We start from the raw sequence: 6655 nt of genomic DNA on the forward strand, positions 1-6655 counted from the left end.
ATATTCAAAAAAAAATTGTGAGATTAATGACTTTCAAATCTTATTTTGATCATTCCGAACCAATTTTTAAAGAATTGCAAATACTCAATTTATTCAAAATAAATGATTATTTAACAAGTGTATTCATGTTCCGATATTTTCATTTACAAAATCTTCCAGAAATATTCAGAAATTATTTCTTTACTAATAGGGAAATTCATAATCACAACACACGAAACTCGAGATTACTACATAAAAAGTTTAGTAGAACCAACTACGCAAAACATACTCTTGCTAGTAGAGGCATAGAAATTTGGAATAATCTCACTGAGCAATGTAAAAAACCAAGATCTTACGACTCCTTTAAAAAATAATTAAAAAACACTTTCACGCTTAGATAAAATAACATACTCCTTATCACCTATATCACCATACTCCTTACTATTTTTATTCTTTTAACATATTCCTTATCACCTATATCACCATACTCCTTACTATTTTTATTCTTTTTTCCTTTTTTATATATATACACTATTTTTATTCTTTTTTTCCTTTTTTTTATATATACATATTAATATACCTTTGACTTTGTATCTTTTTATTATAAAAAAATAACATTCGAACTGACATTATATTTAAAATCAGTAACTATTTTAGTTCAGTAAACTAGGGGCCTAAAATAAAAGCCATATGGTTTCTGGTAGGCTCCTAGCCCAAATTTGTAAGTTAAAAAAAATTTTATATCATCTTTATATCATGTAAATATTGGGCGCACTTATTAAAAAAAAAAATACTAGCAGACAAAAGTAATGATTAGTTCTTAAGTATAACTGAGAATTTTTCACCGTTATCCCCATCATTACCTTCTTGCTCAACTCAGCACGTGCCAAATGAATTCCTTGTCTCTGACTCTCTGGCTTTCGTCCTTACAAGTTTACAAATCTATTGGCATCAAGCTGTGAAAATTGTGAAAGCAGACAGTTGGTTGGATATCCACGTATGCCTTGTTTTTTTCGCAAGATTTGCCAAAGGTATGGTTTTGTGTATACCAATACTATTGGTATTTCATGGTATATCGAGAAACAGCGAAGTGCTGGAAGCAAATGCTATTTGCAACAATGCACGAGGCCTACATGGAACCGACATTCATCGAAATTAAAACGTTTAATGGCGCTGCTACTACAAAGGAAGGAGTGACAAGCAAGAAAACTGCTCAAGTTGTCAAAGATCACGACCACCAACCTACGAAGGATCTAGCAAATATGTCCAATCGCTTTTGTCGTTCGGCATGTGGGAATGTAGACGGAGAGGACAGCGAACGACCATCAGGCTACCCAAAAACTCCGTGTCGGCTTGTCGTTGTTGAACAAGCTTCGTTCAGTGCACTGACTGACTGCTGACGGACTTCGATGTGATTTGGCGATAGTAGCGAGAAATCTTGTACAACGCGGCCTGGTAACTGCACCAAGTGACATAACGACCACATTGCGTTACATTGGACTGATCATGCCACGTTGTGATCACGCGCTTCATCGTGGTATCGTCTATGGTAAACCAGGCGGCGCAACGCTTACGTTTGTGAAATTGATGGAAGTTGAAACATACCAGAACCGATTACTCGCCAACGATGCGTTAAGGGAAAGAATTCTGAAACACATGGCCAGAATAATACACCTGCTTTTACGCACGGCGTACCCAACTTGCCCTCCGGAAAGATCTAACCTCGCGCGTTTATTTCGCACAACGCCACCCCTCGTTCTTTTCGAAACCAAATGGGGTCAATCCCCACATCGTGTCAAACCAGCGCTTAAATCCAGTAAAAACAATAGAGACACACGCTGACCGCTCATATTCAGCGAATGTCATTGGTTACTTTAGGCATGGTTTCAGTACTATGGTACTTACGATACTTGCAGATTGTGATTTGGGATAAAGTGCATTCAATAACAAATGGTTGTTTAATTGTTTAAAAACTGCTTTCTCATTGAGTTTAGATATGTACGATAAATTGCTGATTAGGCGGAGGTAGAGGTTGGAGAAACTACAGCTAAGGTCCACATTTTTCATTGGTGGATAGTTGATAGCCTCTTTCCATATGTCAGGAAATTCACCACATTTGAGAGACGAATTTATTAGACATGTGCATGATAACAGGTAATAGGATGTCTAAACATTCTAACATGAAAGGCGTACGCGTAGGATCAAGTGCACAATGTTTCCTGCCAGTATCCGAGATCAATGTTAGAGCATCATCTACACTGAGAGGATTGAATTTCAGTAGTTTGCATAAATTTGTTGGAGTTCTTGGTACATTTGCTGGTTTATGCAGATTATTTGAAAATATTGACCAAGGTCGTTTACGAGGCGGTTCTAGTCTGGAAAGCTTAGATTATTAGATTTTTGGAACAAGTAGTCTGTTTTCAAATGTTTGTGGAAACAGAATTATATATTGTAAATTACACATTTTACGTCAAAATTTTAAAATGGCAGAAATTTTGTTTTGATGCGGTAAAAATCCTTTTTAGAATTGGGATATCTGGATGTGATAGAGGCACGCATGTTGTTACACAAGTGTCAGAGTATGCCAGAATGTAGCATTAGTGCGTTACTCATTAACCTAAACGTTAATGAGCGTCCTTAACTAAAGCATGAATTATGAGTATGGCTACTTCCACTTAAGGCTGCTTTCCACTGACGCGTATTTTATAGGCACATACACGTACAGAAAATTCGAAATGCTTTCAAATTTTTATTATTTAACATCTAGATTAACTAATGGATACTAAAACATGCAGAAAACTAAGTTCCTTCGATTTATTGACTTGGTTTTTTCAAAGGTAACATGTTTAAGGATATAGACTTTTACGTGCGTGTACGTGCGTATGAAAAACGCGTTAGTGGAAAACAGCCTTTACGCGTTTTTTCACGCACGGAAAATTTTAAATGCTTCCAAAATTTTATCATGTGACACAAGGAAGTTAATTTTTAATGTTCTGTATTAGGAAATGATACAATGTAAATTAATAGCCAATAATTTTTGCAGTTATCACTATTCAGTGGCATCTTACCCTACATTAATTTGTTTTTATCGTTACGGGTGAATGGCGTCTCTAAGGTAACCGCTTGTCGCAATTAATATTTGCGATGTTCTTGCTGTTTGCAATTTTAGTTTCATTTTGGGATTCCTTTGAATTGAACGGGGTGATGAGCTCATCAATAGATAAGTGCTGTTACACGAATCTGGAATAACTGCTGTTTACTGTAATAAAGGTGAGAGTCCATTAAATGTATTAAATCAGGTACTGAGAAGTAATTGGTTAAGTTACAGCTTTTGACTTTAAAATTGAGAATAAAATCGTAAAGTTCCGCATGATAGCGTGGCAAACAACACGCGATAAATGTCGATTACTATACTTAAGTATACTTTCCTATACGGATACAGAAGAGAACGCAGATATTTGATGTGTGATTTTCACATTTCAACCATGCGAGTTAAACCAGTAGTGTAAAACAAAATTATGATCGCGCCATACACTCAACACGTCATGCCACGTCACGCCATAACACATGAACATCTGGATTAAACAGACGATTGCGTGCTGGCAATACAGAAATCATCAAGATCTGGGCGAATTCGTTTATATTTCGGGAACCCAACCTTCTGATTGACTTTGCCTGAAAAGTGTACTAAAAATTCCTCCTCGTTGTTGATTTGTGCTTCATAAAGAATTTCCAAAATGTACTTTTGTTGTTCGGTTGATCATAATTATATGGACTTACTCATAGTGATAAAAATGCATAAAACTTCCCATTTTAGTGAAAAAGTATAAACCGAAACACCAAATCCTGCTAACGTGCTACTGTGAATTGCTGTAAAGAAAGACTACAACAATGACAAAATGACTTTACGGCGAGGATAAATTTCAGTTATTTCACCAGACTGACATATTCATATGTTATTCATGTTGTGCAAGATTAATTTATTTTTAAACCATTGTCTTTACTTAAGAATTAAAAAACGAGTCGCGTGCCTTTATGGTGTAATAATGCACGATTGGGGAATGTTGGGAGAATACGAGAGAACCTTGTAAAACACGAGGCGTAGCTGAGTATTCTTCCAACATTTCCCCGAGTGCATTATTACACCATAAAGGCACGCGACGAGCTTTTTTAATTCTTTTATAATATAAGAAGAAATTATAGGGCAACAACAAAATTTATTTATTTGATCAATAATGAAATTCTCCTTACATGTTATTTAAGATGTTGCTTAGCAACAAAAACTTCAAAAGCTAGAAACGTGCATTATGGCCTCACAATGCACGCGCGGTAGCCAATCAAATTGCTCGTTATATATACTTATATTTTAAATGCTGTTAAAACGAATATGTGCCCCCCCCCTTTCCCAATTATCGTCTCCAGTACTCCACTGTGAATATATTATCTGCCAGAAATACATGCATGCAGAAACCATTACCATTTCCCACCAAGGTAACAAGAAGTAAACATTACCCGGGCTAGTGTTCTTTGTTACACTGAGAAAAAGCATTTATTGAAGTAAATTGACCCTCTCGGCTTAATTGACTCCTAGTTAAGATTTGAAAGTGTGATGCCTCCAAAAATGATGCTTCTACTTACAGTTTAATTTTTTGGTATATAAAGGCCACCTTAACAAGATTTGCAAAAAAATTGCGTGAATAACTAAATAATTATGTCGAATTAAAATATGTGACTGCAGTTACAGAAGTTACTAATAGAAAGGACTAGAAAATAAGAGTTTTCATAGACAGCGGAAGATCGTTGTATTCATTTCTGGAGGCCGTAAATACAATTAATTTCGAAAGGAATCAGTCAGATTGTAATTATTTCATTACAGGCCTAGGAAAAATGAAGAGAGGCAACGATGAAGGTAAATGTATTGTACCCAGACATAGGCATAAATTTTGGTCGCCATTTAAAGCGGAGAAAAGGAAACATTAGTGCACGAAGTCTACTTTTATCAGACATGGCATAGGTATATCACAAAATTTGCCAAATTTGTCATGAGAGAAGCTGCGATGGTTAGTCTTGTAACGAGAAATACATGAATGCAGGGACACCTCGGCTTCTCTGTTTCAATCGAAGCAAAATAATTTTCTCAACTAGCCAGACCTGAGGCTATAAGTTTATAATACTAAATTATTCAAATGAGTCGAAAGCTGACATTTTTATTATTCAGAGAAAAATCATAAAAGTGAAGGAAACATCAGCCGTTTTACTCTGCATCAAGCAGGCAGATTATAAGCACTTTCACAGTTTAAGAAAGGGTTAAGTTTAACCTTCCAAATATCAAAACGGAATAAAATGACTCACAAGGACCAAGGATTGCACAATTATTTATGCAGTCGACAGGAAAAGCTTTAAAGTGAAAGATATATACTGCCATATATATATACTATATATAGTGGTAAAAAATTCGTGCTTATAATATTACGCAAAATCTTGAACAATTTTCGTCGACGTGGTCTGTTTTTGCTCAGCCGAATATATTTTAATTAACATAGAGGGTGACGAAGAACAAAGAGATGGAAACACCAGTGATTTAACTGAGAACGATGCATACGAAGAGGTAAGTTTGTTTGCACTACCACTGACATGTTTTTTATTTTTTTTATTTTTTCGGTTTGACAAAAGAAAAATTAATTACAAACGTATGGATAACCAACATAAATACACAACATAACATGCACAAATTGTCAGGATCAACAACAGGGTTGAACCCGAATAACAGTGACCCGTAAATAATAATAAAATCAGCAACACTGCATGTGATTGCTTTTTCATGTTTAACATAAGACAATATTATTATGACATTTTGGACCGACGGTTTTTCATGTTGTTAAATTGGATTCTCAATATCATAAGTAGTTGTTACATAATCTTTATAATAGTTTAATAAACTATATTTTAACTGACATATAAATCTTCAAATAAGTGTATAATTATATAGATGATGGTAGTTCGTTCCAAATTCTGGCAGTTCGAATGAAATAACTAGATTGATTAAAATATAAGCGGTTCCAAACGTCGCTAACAGTTTATTAATTCGATTAAGTCGATCTCTCCTAACACAATCAAAGTCATCAATTAATAATTCAGACTCAGTCCATGTAGAATTGAGATGAGTTTCGGCAAAGCAAAAGATTATGTTACTTTTTTGTCGACTGATTGCAGCATTGAGAATTAAAAGTTTAATGGCATCAAGCCTATTAGTAATGGCCTGGATATTTAGATAAAAAATGTTATGCCCTTAATTGGAATGTCGGAAAGAGGGTCATTTATCGGCAAGTTACTGGATATAGAAAAGGGAGGGTGTCAGCATTGGATGAGAGTATGTCAACATTATCGTTGAGAGAGTGTGTGGCCTGCCCACAGTCGCTAAAAATGCAGTTAATATGATTGGTAAAAATTATTCGTCAGAGTTGCAACACCAGCATCATTTAAATGAAGGCCATATCTATCAAGTCCTTTTAAATTGATGTTGGAATTATTAATCAGGTGACATCCTTTCATTTTGCTAAGTGTTAATAGTTCCTTATTGATTTCGCGAATTTTAGAATTTGCATTGGGAAAGTCATTGCGGACTGTCAGCTCGGATAAAGATATAGTTGTGTGTGGACAGTTTTCTCTGATTTGA

General features: G+C 35.1%; 1 long non-coding RNA gene across 1 annotated transcript; it reads left to right on the top strand.

Annotated features, from left to right (window-relative positions):
• Nucleotides 1-3160: 3160 nt before the first annotated feature.
• On the top strand, nucleotides 3161-5589 carry LOC114544413. The gene is made up of 3 exons (XR_003690418.1): nucleotides 3161-3249; nucleotides 4856-4888; nucleotides 5523-5589. It is a non-coding gene; the product is annotated as an uncharacterized LOC114544413 (long non-coding RNA).
• Nucleotides 5590-6655: the final 1066 nt, after the last annotated feature.

The sequence above is a fragment of the Dendronephthya gigantea genome, unplaced genomic scaffold (assembly GCF_004324835.1).
Source record: "Dendronephthya gigantea isolate DGI-Jeju-01 unplaced genomic scaffold, DenGig_1.0 000776F, whole genome shotgun sequence".
NCBI classification, from domain to species: domain Eukaryota; kingdom Metazoa; phylum Cnidaria; class Anthozoa; order Malacalcyonacea; family Nephtheidae; genus Dendronephthya; species Dendronephthya gigantea.